Raw genomic sequence first — 15,488 nt, 5'->3', positions numbered from 1 at the left:
GTCAAGTGATGACAGGTGAGGTCCACAATCTGAGAACTACATGCTAGTTGTCATTTACAACTGCAGCAGCCACTAGAACCTTTAAATAATTAATCTAGTGGAAAAAGCTAAAAGAAAACACAGAACTCATGCCTTGCCTTTTTTGTTGAAATACATCTCTTTATTGCACATTTTCTGCTCTTAAAAAAAAGTGCAGATCATTAACATATGCTTATCTTCTCCAGTTATTGTGCTCTTTCACCTTTATTCCTTAAATGAAAAAATAAAGAATTTGTTACAGATTCTTATTGTCATTGTACTACTTCAGCAGTACAATTCCAATAATTTTTTTTTTCTTAAGTTTCATTCTCTTTCCAAAGCACTATATGGAACAGACAAACAGAATTCAGGTTTTGCATTTTTACTTTTACCTGCTTGTTTTCCTTTCCCTGTCTAATCTCCTTTATTTCAACTCATTCTTCACAGGAATACAACAGGAAAACAATAAATGTGGAACTTTTTGTGCATATTTGTGAGAAATAAAACACTTAAGTTACTGCATTTTTTCTATACATTGTAATAATAGGGCCATACTCAATTCCAGACAAAAAAGTACAGTGACAGTCCCCAACTTGCAGACAATTATGGCTGGCATTAATTATGAAGCATTTTTGTTTTCAGAAATTGCTGTGGTTTAACCTGGCAGGCAGCTAAACACCACACAGCCATTTGCTCATTCCCCTCCAGTAGGATGGGGGAGAGAATCAGAAAAAAGGTAAAATTTAGTGTTCTCCATGTCCCATGTAACCGGCTCTCCTGTTTCCTTCCAGAGAGGGCCCACATTTTCCATAGTTGTCTTTTTATCACCAACATACCTGTGGAAGCTTTTCTTGTTGGCCTTGATGTCCCTGGCCAGATTTAATTCTATCAGGGCTTTAGCTTTCCTAACCTGATCCCTGGCTGCTCAGACAATTTCTCTGTATTCCTCCCAGGCTTCCTGTCCTTCCTTCCACCCTCTGTAGGCTTCCTTCTTCTGTTTGAGTTTGTCCAGGAGCTCCTTGTTCATCCACACAGGCCTCCTGGTGTTTTTGCCTGACTTCCTCTTTGTCAGGATGCATTGCTCCTGAGCTTGGGAGAGGTGGTCCTTGAATATTAATGAGCTTTCCTGGGCCTCTCTTCCCTCCAGGGCTATATCCCATGGTACTCCACCAAGCAGATCCCTGAAGAGGCCAGGGTCTGCTCTCCTGAAGTCCAGGGTAGTGAGGTTGCTGTGTGCGCTCCTCACTGCCCTAAGGATCTTGAACTCCGCCATTTCATGGTCACCACAGCCAAGGCTGCCCTTGAGCTTCACATATCCCACCAGCCCTTCCTTGCTGGTGAGAACAAGGTCCAGCAGGGTACCTCTCTTCCTTGGCTCATCTGTCACTTGGAGAAGGAATTTATCATCAATGCATTCCAGGAACCTCCTGGAGTGCTTATGCCCTGCTGCGTTGTTCTTCCAGCAGATATCGGGGTGGTTGAAGTTCCCCATGAGGACCAGGGCTTGTGAACAAGAGGCTGCTCCTATCTGTCTATAGAGGGCCTCATCTGTTTGGGCTTCCCAGTTGGGTGGCCTGTAGAAGACCCCCACTATAATGTCACTTGTCCCTGCCCTCCCTTTAATCCTGACCCTGAGTCAGCTCCTCATTCATCCCCAGGCAGCGCTCCATGCACTCCAGCTGGTCATTGACATAGAGGGCGACACCCCCTCCTCGTGTCCCCTGCCTGTCCTTCCTAAAGAGCCTGTATCCTTCCATTCCAACACTCCAGTCATAGGAGCCATCCCACCATGTCTCCGCGATGTCAATAAGAACATAGCCCTTGCAGGTGTGTGCACGTGTCTAACTCCTCTTGTTTATTCCCCATGCTACCTGCGTTTGCATAGAGGCATTTAAGTTGGGCCCCCGATGAAGCTGACTTACCTGCTGGAGTAACTGGAGTTCCTTTGTGCTGCTCTTCAGGTGCTCTCCTGCTGACCTGTGATCCCTCTCCAGGCTCTGGGCATCTGTTGCTGGCACTGGCTTCCAACTGGTTAGGAGTGGGATGGATTGAGGTTCCCCTCCCCTGGCAACTTTATTTAAAATTCCTCTGCACCTGTTTGGCAAGCCTATGACCGAAGATGCTCTTCCCATTCTCTGACAGATGGAACCAATGAGCCCCCAGTAGACCAGGATTCTCAAAGCAAGTCCCATGGTCTAAGTAGTCGAACCCCTGGCTGTGGCACCAATCCCATAACCATTTGGTTTGCCAGATTTGACTGGCCCTTTCAAACCTTTTCCCTCTGGGAGGACTGAGGAAAAAACTACCTGAGCTCCAGAGTCCCTTATCCCTGCTCCCAGGACTCCATAATCCTTCTTGATACTCCTCAGACTGCTCCTGGCTGTATCACTGGTGCCCACATGAAACAACAGCGGTGGATGAGGCTTGGTAGTCTCTGAGTGACATCCCTGATAGGAGCCCCCGGTAAGCAGCACACCTCTACTAGAGAGTGTGTCAGGTCGGCAGATGGGTGCTTCCATACCTCTCAGAATGGAGTCACCCACTACTATCACCCATTGCCTTTTCTCAGTTGCACTGGCTGTTATATGGGGAGCAGATCAGGCTTCCTTACTCAGCTCCAGCATCTCTCCTGATGTGACAGGTCTTTCCTCTTCAGTCTGCAGAGCGGTGAAGCAGTTGTGCAAGGGCACCTCAGGCTTCAGGAGGAGTCCCTTCCTTCTGCAGGTGCTTGCCATTGCAAGCTTCCATTCTTCTGCATTATTGTCCCTCCTCCGCTCCATGTGAGCCGGTGGGGGAGTTTTTGGCTGTTTCGCAGTGGGCTGTGGGTCCACTGCAGACTGCACTTGGAACCAGCTGTCTAACTCCTCCTTAGCCTCCCTGATGTTATGCTGCCTTCTCATCACCTCCTGCAGCTCAGCCACCTGCTGCAGGAGGTCCTCCACCTAGGCACACCTTTTGCAGGCAGGTCTGCCACCTGTCCTTGCCCAAGAGAAAGGTCTAGGCAATTCCTGCAGTTTGAGGTATGCACTGCAGCCTCTCTCTTCAGCAGCTCCATCTGGGTGGAGGCATTGGCCACCACTGGGGTAGATGGTACAGAACCCCCCAGCTGGAGCTGCAGCCTTTGTTCTCAAATGAGTGCCCACTGTTCTGCCTGGAGGGCCAGGTGGCATGAGTGCCCTTGACGTGCACAGATGGTCACAGAATGGTGTCTGGTTGCTGGGTTATGTGTACTTCAAGCCTCTCTGCTTGTCCAGTGGAATGTCCTTCCTTTGAAGAGGTGCCCTCCTGCACCATGCCCTGTTTGCCTGTCCTGGTCACTGGTGGTCCCTAGGACTGCCCTTTGTGGGAATGGGGGGCAGCCACCTTTATTCCTGGTGCCACCCATGCCTCGTCAGCCATTCTCTCTCCTGAAGAGAGATAATTCCTTAAAGGGATACCTTCCCTTCACGCCTGACAGGAGTGGTCTCCAGAGGCTGAGGGCTTGTGCCCATTTTTCAATTGCTTTCTTGGTGCCCCCTTAGCTAGAAAGGGATCCCAGCTACTTGGCTTCCCGACCCTCTAATTCCAGGCTACTGCCCCATTGTCCCAGCACTGGAGCAGCCAGGTGACCATGTGGATAACAGCTGGATAACAGCTAAAATCTTTTTGCATATCTCACAGCTCACTCAGGGATAGGGATTGGGTGGTTACTGCCTCATTTTTGAGTTCTGCCTCTTCCTCCTCTTCTTCTCGTGATGGCCCTGCTTGGGAGTAACCTGCCTTGTCCACTTCTTCCTCCTTCCCCTTCTTAGTAGTATGCCACTCACAACTATCCAGCCTCAGGGCAGATCTCTGGATGGTATTCTTAAATAGTTCAACCTTAAACAAGGCCTGAAACACATTCAGGAGACATAGCAATAGGAACATGCTTGTTTGAACATCCCAATGATATTCAAGCTTCTCAAGAGCTATTGTAACTCGCCTGGAGGAAAAGGGGAAGGTGAAGGAGCGGGGGAAACTGTCCCCCCTTGTCTCCCCATGGATTGTCTCTCCAAGAAGAAGAGTTAAAGAGCATAGTTATTAATAGTTTCCAAGGGATGGTTCCCCAAGTACAGAGATGACAGCAATGCTGAGTACAAATACCAGATTAGTCTCATGACCAGTAATTTTATCATACATAAGCCAGTGTTACACAGTACAGCAAAATGATAACCTTAATCCAGCCCTTGGAGACGATAAACAGCACAACAGGGAACATACGCAGCAAGTAAGGTGTTATATAACACAACTCTGAGAACAAGCACAACAACTCTGAAAGCAAATAAATCAACATTGTGACCAGCAACTATCAAACTAATATAGTGAAAGCTTATAACTAATTGGTTTTAACACACTCTGGTCAGATCTGTCGTTATCTCAATGCTTCATGTCCCACATTGGGCACCAAAAAGGACTCTTGTGGTTTTAACCCGGCAGGCAGCTAAACAACACACAGCCATTCGCTCACTCCCCCTCAGTGGGATGGGGGAGAGAATTGGAAAAAAGGTAAAACTTGTGAGTTGAGATAAAGACAGTTTAATAGGACAGAAAAGGAAGTGAAAAAATAATAATAATGATAAAAGAATGTATAAGCCAAGTGATGCACAATGCAATTGCTCACCAGCTGCTGACCGATGCCCAGCCAGACCCCGAGCAGTGGGCCACTACCTCCAGGTCAACTACTTCCAGTTTTATTGTTCAGCATGATGTCACATGGTCTGGATTACCCCTTTGGGCAGTTGGGATCAGTTGTCCTGGCTGTGCCCCCTCCCAGCTTCTATTGCACCCCCACCCTCCTTGCTGGCTGGGCAGTAGGAGAAGCTGCAAAGTCCTTGACTTAGCACAAGCACTACTCAGCAACAGCTAAAACATTCAGTGTGTTACCAACATTATTCTCATTCTAAATCCAAAACACAGTACTATACCAGCTACTAGGAAGAAAATTAACTCTATCCCAGCCAAAACCAGGACATAAATGCAGGACATAATCTATAACTTCTGTCTATACGTAAACCCCTCATAATTATACTTGATCTAAACTACATTAAGCTCCTTTAAAAATTAAAGTTCTAGTAAGAATACTTCAGTTTAATCTAGCATTATAGAAAAAAAAAACCAAAAACAAAAAACAACAAATCAAAACCAAAAAAACACCATGCAAGTAAATTTATCTGCAAAGCCTACATAGAAATACTGGTTAATTCTGTCACACAAAGTCATAATACATGTCAAAATATGGCAGCTCAGTGAACCTATAGCCCAGAAAATACAACTTTGCCATTACTAGTCAGTGCTATAAGCTTTATAGGGTCTCAGAACTGGTCACAGCTTCCCTTACTCTGAGCTGGTTTTGACCACTTCTCTTGGCCATAGTGGGCCACAGGAAGAGACACAGTAATAAGTGGACAAATATTTGAAGTAGAATCTAGGCAGAGTATAATTATAGGTCTCGGTCATAGAGATCCATATGCTACCACGAGTAACTAGGACTGCTTTTACCTCTTTTATATGGAGATGTGTATGAGCGTACTACTCTCAGTGAACCTCAGTGACCCCTAGATGAATTTAGTTGACTAACTGTAATAGAGAAGCCTGCATTTGGTTCCTGCACAGTACATGTGGATGACGCCATCTACATCCCTTGTTTTATCTTGAGATTAAGCAGCATATCTACATGTAACATTCCTTTACCTGACAGTAGAAATTAAGAATGGAGTTGCTTACTTCTAAGAAAAACCTAGAGGAGCTCTAAAGTCCACAGTGCCAAATAACCTCACCACAAGATTGTCCAGCCATGTGTTTTAGACACGAATTCCTCTTTCCCTCTTCTCCTAGAAAACCAACCTGAGGGATAATATGAAGGTTAACTAACCTCCACCTGTAGGTCCCTATGGGCACTATATGCTATATTGCTATCTTCTGGTTTTATTCACATGCTTTAACTGCTGCTTGAGTTTTCAGAGTTTGAAATACTATGGTTATTTTTATAATTTTGTTGCATCACATACCAGATTAATGTGATTCCTACCAAAAATATGAAATAAGCATATTTATTTCTATGCTATCCTCCCTTTCTCCCCCATAGCTTCATTCATTCATCTCTGGAGATACTCAACGTCAGTAATTCATAGTTAATCACATTTTCTTTAACTAATATCAGAGAATCAACAAGAAACACATGCTGAACTGCAGACATGCAAATAGATATTTTATCCTGGAACAGTACTCCCTCATGCCTTAGGCTCTTTCTAACCTAGAATTCCTGCTGAAGGACAAAAATAACTTTTACTTTTGTTTCAAGTGTTCTAAGGAATGTAAGATTTGCTAAAGGAGATAAATAAAACAATTTGGTTAGGTAGCAGAGAAACTTAAATGATCCTTCTCCCTGTTTGGAATAATTTCCACTCTTCTGCAAACTGTAAATAAAATTGAAAACTACTAATAATGAAGTAATGTATTGCATGGGACTGCCTAAGACAGATCAGCAACAGAGGCCAAAAAGAAATTTCATAAGACATTGGGAAAAAGTCTGTCTTGTTTTAGAAATGGACAGCTTGATAAACATATCCCATAGAAATTATTAAATATAAATAAAATTGATTTAATATTTTTATATCTAGACAAGATTAAAGGGGTTGCTTACTAAACAAGTGGAAGTTTGCACTTGGTTTTGTCCTAACACATACAAAAAGAAAGTTCTATGTCAAGTGTAATAAGAAAGTGGGTTCACTGCATCAGGAATATATGGAATATTAAAACACTTAATATTATAAAAGTAATTTCAGCTTAAAATCTGGCTTTGGGTTAAGGAACCTGAAGTGTAACACACTCAGTTTAAGTCAGAGGTTTGTGTATTTTAACTGAAAATCACAACTAACTATATTTATTATTTTAGCATTTTATTTTAATGAGTAATTAAGGTCCTAATCCTGCACCTATGAAAAATAACTTTTTTTGTCTCAACTAAATAGAAGAGCTATGCCTTAAATGGTTTACATTTCGCCCAACACAACTCTTTTCACTATTACTTCAAGATCATTTTTGAGCAGAAATCCCACTAGATCCAGAGTATTTCTACCTTACTTTTGAAAACCACCATTGTTAATATGCATTCTTGAGTTGGAGCCACAAAAAAACAACCAAACAAAAAACCACCCCACAACCAAACACCCCCCCCCAAAAAAATCAATAGAAAATTCACTTTCTTGACAGGGATTTTCCTTTGCTACATTGTTGCTATTTTGAGCTTTGAAATTGAACTTTTTTTTTTTTTTGAAAAAAACATGCTGAAGGACCAGAATTATGAATAGAAACTTTCTCTGGTTCTTGGTTTATTTTAACTTAGTTTATTATTTAAAGTGTTAGAATAAACCTTTTCATCCTAAAGATTTGGATCATATGATCAATTTTTGACTTCTAGCTCTGAAAACTTTAATTTTGGGGTCAGACGAAAGAAATTAGAAGTGACTGATAAAAATTATGTGAATGAGTAGCAATAAGTAGTCTAACACCCAAGTAACTCTTCACATTTAAAACTTTTTTCAGAGAAAACATTTTTTTGTGTTTATCTTCCATTTTGCAGCAGATTTCCCTTTCAGATGGAACATGTATAAAGGAAAGCAATACAAAAGGCCTTTTTGCACAGTTCTCAGATATGATTTGTTACATTAATAGTTTGATGGCAAGTTGAGAATGCCTTAGAGAGCTTCAAAGTAAGTTCATTTACTGCCTTTGATTGCATTCCCCTAGAGTTTCAATGTAGAACAGAATAGGGGAACAGTTTGGAAGAAATCCACCTGGATTCAAAATAGGTAACTATTACCAGTGTTTCTATTCATATTCCTAGATAAATTCAAGAACACATCAGAATCAGCAAAGACACTTAATAAACTCAGATTATGTTATACAATTTCTTTGTGATGTAGTTGAGGTAAAATCTTTCAGCTATATCCAAGAGCTTTATTAGTTTTTCCTATTAAAGTGATTTTTTTTTTTTTATTTTCATTTCTCTCTCTTCATCTCCCTTCAATGATCTTTAAATGTTAAGTGAATTAAATGACATATTTTGTTGACTTTTCACACTGTAAACCAGATCAGCTGACATTATAAGCATCTAAGGATATCCATGGCATATGGGACTCCAGGTCATGTCCCCTTTGTTTATAGTAAGAAAAATGAACTTATTGGAACTGCTACAGGGGTTTTATATCCTTGGGGATTGTACCTGTGCAGTCAAAGTCTCTCAAAGGTGCAGTTCATTTGCTTCCAGGACTGTACTATGCAAGAACTGCTGTAAAGCAGCCAAGCAGAGTCCCAGATTTGGGTCGTCGTAAATTCAAAGGAGCAGCGATTTAAATACAAACATTTTCTTTCACAATTGTGTTTCAAATGCATATTAAAAGGAAATCATACTTGCCCCAAGCCCCACTTCAATCTCATTTTTGTTGATAGTCACTGTTTGTATTAGAGAGATGTATGCAGATAATGAAGTTGCAGCCGCGAAAGCCCCTAATGGAAATATGTTAAGACATAAAACGGGACTTATTTTAACTATCAGGATCTTTTTATTTGTCTGGAGAACTAATAAATATAGTCTTCAGAGATGAGTTAAATCCATCTCAGATAAAATTGCCCAGAGATTGGGTACGTATTGCAATGTGCATTGGAGAAGTATTTCAAGCACTGGACCAGAAAAGAGACACCCAAGCAAAGAATGAAGATATTTTGGGGTTTCTTGTTTTGTTTTTGGTTTGTTTGGTTTTTTTTTTAAGAAAGTAATTTAGATTTCTAACTATAAAACTCTACTGTAAGGAAACAGTACCATGTAGGCAAGAGGAAGGGTCTATCAGTGCAAACAATGAACAGGATTTGGACTGATCAAAGGCAGAAGTGCAACCAAGTAGCTTAAAACACAGGCAGAAATTCTTAATTTAAAACTCTTAACTAACCATAGAGTCTCTTGGTCCTTGTGAGGATTAAAGGCACATGTTTACTCTAACTCAGGGTTACAGATTCCACTCCACTTTCACATACCTGCAAAGCTCATACTTGTGATCCCTAAACCCCCTGGATATTCTTTTCCTCAGCCATTTATAATTGGGTCAGCACACCCTGACCAAACACATTTCACTGGTTCTTCAACAGTCAAATATTTGCTGTACATCCTGAATTGTGTAAAATAGAGCAAAAAGTAGAAAACAGCATTCATCATTAACAATATAATATTAAGCTTTCAATCTTGACAAATACTTCAGTATCACTTGTGTTTATTAGAGATGGAAAATGTAATGAAAGAAATTTATTAGAGACAGAACTGGTCTGACTGGTCCTGACTGCTGTTTTTGCAAAGTAAGAAATAAAACTGCTTAATTTTTAATTTTTTTTTTCCAGTAAATATTAAATATATTTTAATCTCTCTCTGGGAAGAGGAAAAGTAGTTATAAATACACTTTAGTCACTCAGTTCTTACATCCCTCCTCATGCCTTTCTTCTCTTAAGTTTTTTTTGATGGCTGTACATCAAAGTGGCATTTTAAAAGAACCCTTTTGGTCTTCAAACAGTACTGAGTTCCAAGTGGCTGACATGAACAAAATTAAAAATGGGAGTAGTGACTGAAGTATTTGCAATTATTTGACACTTTTTACACATCTGCTTAGTATGATACAGCTTTAAAGAAATTAGCTATCAGTTGCTTTCACAAACAACCTTAATTCTGACACTTTGAATATTTTTGTTTGAAACCTTAACACTTGAAATTACATCTTAGTATAATTATATTAAAGTACAATTTTTATAAAAACATAATCAATATTATTTTCTATGTTCAAAACAACACTGAACAAAACCTTAGCGCAAGGAAACCATAACAAACCTATCATTCTGCTCCATGTTATTTCAGAGCCAAGATATTCAGAGTTTCACAATCTTTAACAAAAAGAAAGGCTGGAGACTGCTATTCTATCTAAGGAACTTCTGTAACACAGATCGCTTGGAGGTGTTTTGTTACCTGAGGTATCCTATCTGTTTACTGACACCAAAGGGATTTTAAAACTCAACAGTAGGTAAGTGGAATGAATGTTATGCAAGGACATGTTTTAGAATGATTAGGAACTAGAAACAATTAGACATTTAAGAGCATTTAAAGATATCTTTTTGTCAAAGAAGAAACATTATTGCATTGCTTATGTTTGATTTAAGAGAAAACTGACAAGTTCCTTATCTTTAGTTTCAAGACTGTTCTACTTTCCATTTCTCACATGTTCTAGTAATTGCATATCACTATTTGAAATCCTAGCAAACAAAAAATATTATTGATAATAATAGGATGACATTATTAATAATGGTATTAGAAAATGTTCTGTAAACATCGAGAAAGGTATCATAGGGTTTTCAATCACATTCTCTTTCTGTAAGAACAGCTGCACTAGGACTACTGGATACAAGACTGGATTGGGTGTCCCCGTGGCAAGGCATTGGCAGTGGAGGGCTGCAGAGGTGATTTCTGTGAGAAGAGACCAGGGGCTGCTCTATGCCAGAAACAACTGGTTCTGCAATGGACATCGAGCTCAGAGAAAAAGAGGAGGAAGGACAAGCTCCAACTGGTAGAGCAGGTAGTCCCTGCAGCCTATGGCAGAACAGTTTAATATTTCTTGACAGGAACTGTGGCCCAGGGAGGAGTAGAAGAGTTAGGAATGAAAGAGTGAAGTTGAACATTAATAAAAATAAGGCAGGTCAAGTTGTTTTACTTTGGTTTTAACTATCCTGTTCCGGTTTTAATTAGCAATAAATTAAACTATTTTTCACATAATTACAGAGTAATTGAGGTTGGAAGGGAGGTCTGGAGGTTATCTGGTCCACCCCTCCAGCTCAAGCAGGACTACCTACAGATCATAAAATGGTTTGACTTGGAAAGGACCTTTAAAGGTCACCTAGTCCAACGCCCATGCAATGATCACAGACATCTTCAACTAGATCAGGTTGATCAAATCCCCATCCAACCTAACCTTGAATATCTCCAGGGATGGGGCATCTACCACCTCTCTGGGCAACGTGATCCAGTGTTTCACCACCCTTATCATAAAAAATTTCTTCCATATATCTAGTCTGAATCTACCCTCTTTTAGTTTAAAACCATTACTCCTTGTCCTATTGCTACAGGCCCTACTAAAATTCTGTGCTCGTCTTTCTTATAAGCCCCCTTTAATTATTGAAAGGCCATTGAATGATCCTTGCCCACACTCTGTCTTTGTATCATCAGCAAACATGCTAAGGGTGAACCCTGCACCATCATCCAGATCATTAATGAAAAAGTTAAACAGCATTAATTACTGGCCTCCAACTAAGACTTTGTACCACTGATTACTACCCTCTGGGCCTAGCAGGTGCAACTGCTCAAACAACTGCTGGGGAAACTTCCCTGTGGCATGTTACCAACATATCCGAGACTCCTCCACTGCTACAAATTCAGCTGAGGCCTCTTTCTTTGTACCCTGCTGCACAAACCGCTGCATCTGTTGGTGGCCACTAGGAGCTGTGCTCTGGGACTGGCTTTTATATAGGTTTCTTCCAAACACCAACTAAAGGGTGCTTGACCCTCCCTAACCAAGGGCAAGTTCCAACTAAAGCTCCAGGCAACCTGCTCAAGGGCAGCTGATCATGCTCATTAGAAGCTGCTAGATCTTCCTCAGGCTCACACACCCCCTTACCTCATCTTTACTTGGCAGCAGCAGGCACTTTCACATTTCTCAGAGGGTTCCCAGGCATTCCACAATGATCCTGGACCTTGTCTCCAGAAGATCCCAAATCAGACCCTAGAGACTGCTCTGCAAAGTGCTGTGCCTGTTGGCTGCCTCTGTTAGCTGAAAGCTATTAGCTGAGATCACAGCTATTTTTCCCAAAGTCTGTTTTGCCTCTGACAGTAATTGTTAAGTAATTCCTTGTTTCTATGTTGACCCATGAGCTTTTTTTAATCTTATTTTCTCCCCCTGTCCTGCTGAAGATGGGGAGTGAGATAACAGCTGGGTGGGTGTATGGCCAAGATCAATCCACCACACAGTGTTGTCCCACTGTACTCTCCCATTTATGTGTTGGTATTCATTGTGCCACTGTACTCTCCCATGTATGTGTTGGTATTCATTGTGCCTTGTTCTTCAGCTATAAATTTTTGTGAAGCAGAAAAGCTCTGTCTTTAACTGACATCATCTACATAACCAAGAACTTAATCCAAGACTAGGGATCCTATAAATGGGGGTTTGCTCCTAATATCTTTGTACTTGAGGGCCTATGCAATCCCAGATTGCTGTACATCTTTTTATATTGCACTTAATTGCCATTCATCCTTACCTTCATTTCCTAGACTGGCGACAGACAATATCAGTCTGTGGATCTCTGGTAGCACTGACCAGAGAAAATGGCAAGGAGCAAACCTACTAGTGAAATACAGCTTGTGAGTATGTTTTTATTAGCAGACTTTCAAACAATGAGGTAAGCTTGAGCTTAGCAGTCCTCATTGCTGGACCTAGACAAAGGAAGAAAAAAAATATATTAAGTTCTCCAGTCAATTTGCACTATCAAAATTATTCTAATGCTAAATCACACTGCAGAACCACAGCAAGAATACACCCTCTCTCATACACAGACAAAAGTTCCTACTTGAGGAGTCTTAATTGAAAAGTATAATATATACATGCACTTTTCTGGGCAGTTGGCTCTATTTTTATTCTACAGTTTCAGGAAACCATACATCTGTTCCAAATGACACCATAAATGAGACAATGCCTCATTATACTCACATTTTCAATTCTTTGTGGAAAAAAGCCCCCACTTACTGAACAACTGACCAGTTATTATTTAATATAATCTTAATTCAATAAAGCTACCTAGATTTTCTTTATAAGTACTTTTATACCACCTTTAGTACTAAAGGCAAGCTTTGAAAATTTATTGACATTTAAATTGAAAAGAATTTGATCCAAATGACATTTTCATATCTGTTAATAACAATAATAACTAGAGATAAAACAAAGTTGACTTCAGCCTCATACATATTTTTTCTAGTGATTTAGCAGCTCATTAACTAAAAGAGAAAGGATATTGATTTAGTTTTAATAATTTTAGTCTCTTTCTTATAAAGAAAATGCAATAGTCATACAGGGGGGAAAAAAAAAAAAAAATCAATTCAGGTCCTGGCTTGCCCTTTAGAAGGGTAGAACAGGCTTACACATTCAAACATGCTGTACTTTTCCTATATTTGTTGCTTTACTAAAACATCACAAAAGCTAGTGGTGTCAGAAATCTGACATCTAATTTGTGACACCATTTCTATTTTGAAATAACTAGCATATTTACATTGTTGATGTACAACAAGTCAATTCTTCTGGTCTTTTCATGTCTTTTTTATTATTATTACTATTATAAAGACTTTTCCCTATATAAACTGAAATAATACCCAACAGAAAAGATAAAAATTTAGCACTGGATGGTATGGTTATTTCTATTTGTGTCACTGTCACTGTGCTGACTTTCCAAAATATCCAGAAAATTAAGCTTGTAAATTTATCTCTGGAATTCATCAGATTCAAGCTTTCCATTTCACAATGCATGGCAATCCCACAGGTAACCATAATCAAGAAAGTTGTAATTGCTAGGGGGGTAGTTACTCACTACAAACAGACAAATTGCTTAAGATAAAAGAAAGAACTGACCCATCCTCTAAATTGAAAATGAAAGCTGAAGGTTAACTTCTATAACATTTGTTAATGCTTCTTCATGATTCTTGTCTATGTTATTTTTCTGTTGTGGAAAAACCAGGTCTAGGAGTTACTCTTAAAAAAAACCTAAACACAATCCTATTCATAACATATTTGTTATGAATAAACTTTAATACTAATTTAATAATTTTTTTTAATTATGTATTGGCTAGCACACATTTGTCATTATATTGTTTCACTCTTAACAAAATCAAGAACTTCTTCTGTGATAATAAGAATTATAACCAAAAGCTTTAGTTACTACATGTTGTCCACAATAGAATTTAACATCTGTACTCTGCATTCAGGTACTCATAGAATTAATGTATACAGTGAGACATTTAAAATGGAATGCAAACAGCAGCATAATCCACGTGCACTTGCCTGTATCTAGCCCTAAAGACATCACTATATCTTAAATTACACCTTTCCCACACCTTACATGGAGCTATAAAGAAATACTTGCAGTTTCCACTGCAATTTCAACAAAAAATTATTTTAGCAGTTCCCTACATAGTTTCTGTCAAAATAAGAAGGAAGATTTTATTTGAAAGTTACAGTGTATAAGGAGTTTCTTCTGCTTACATTCACCTACATGTAGTGACAAATTTTAGATGTCTGGAGAACACTTTGGTTAAAAACTGAAGTTTTAGTATTTTGGAAGTTAGCAAGAAGAATTTTTTTGATTAGAGCTTTGTTCTTTTCTGGTAAAATTACCCATGCTGTTTTGGGAAACTCCATCTTTTAACAGTATTTATCTGGTCATATAACTTACTCAAATCATTATGTCTGGAAAAAAGTTCTCCAATAACATCTTGATGCTGCATACAAATATAAGTATTTCTTCATTAATACAATGGGCTATCTATTTCTTTTAGGAATTGGCGATGTAGGTACAGAGGACTGAATCCAAATTCTTTTAGATTAAGACATTCTGTTATCCTTAATCTGATTTGGGGTCCAAAAAGAATAAACATCTTGCCCAAAATTAAGCCAGATCTGATATCCAAGTATGATTCTATAAATACAGGCTATCTTTCATCTCAACATTGTGTTATTCCGATTTAGAGGTACAATACAGAATGCAAGTATAACAAAAACAAAACATCACAAAGTTATGAGCAAAGATTTCTGCCTACAGATACTGATGGAAAGTTTAAAAAGTCAGTGTGCCAACTCTCTCGTAAATATGTTTGCATGTTTTGTTTTTTTAGAAAATAATCTAGTCACAGACACTTATTAAATTCCAGCACAGTTAACACTTAAAAAAAAAAAGTTTCTAACTTACACATCTAAATGCGTGCCCTAATTTAGCCCAAGTATTGACTGAGAAATTCCTTAGAAACACAAACCTTACTGTATCTGAATCCTAGAATGTCTACTGAAAGTTGTCATCATTGTCCTTCTTTAACTACTTATAATATTAGATACAGATACTACCGCTGCTTAAACTATAAATTGAATTCAACACTGTAATCTAGTTGTAAATTTGCTAAACACTTGTTAGTTTTTAAAGACACTATTAAGGAGTAACAGTAACTTAGATTATTTATATTATTGATAATATATGATTTTTGGTGTTCTTAGGAACTTTCAGTACTAATGATGTTAGCAGCAATACACAATTTATCTAATCTTGTAGACCTCAGCAATCATATCTCATGTTAGTATCTTACAGTACTTCCAGATATATTCAGATAGAAA

Source organism: Buteo buteo, chromosome 1 (assembly GCF_964188355.1).
Source record: "Buteo buteo chromosome 1, bButBut1.hap1.1, whole genome shotgun sequence".
In the NCBI taxonomy this organism is placed as follows: Eukaryota; Metazoa; Chordata; class Aves; order Accipitriformes; family Accipitridae; genus Buteo; species Buteo buteo.
The sequence above is the reverse complement of the archived record's forward strand: the minus strand, read 5'-3'. Positions refer to the sequence as shown.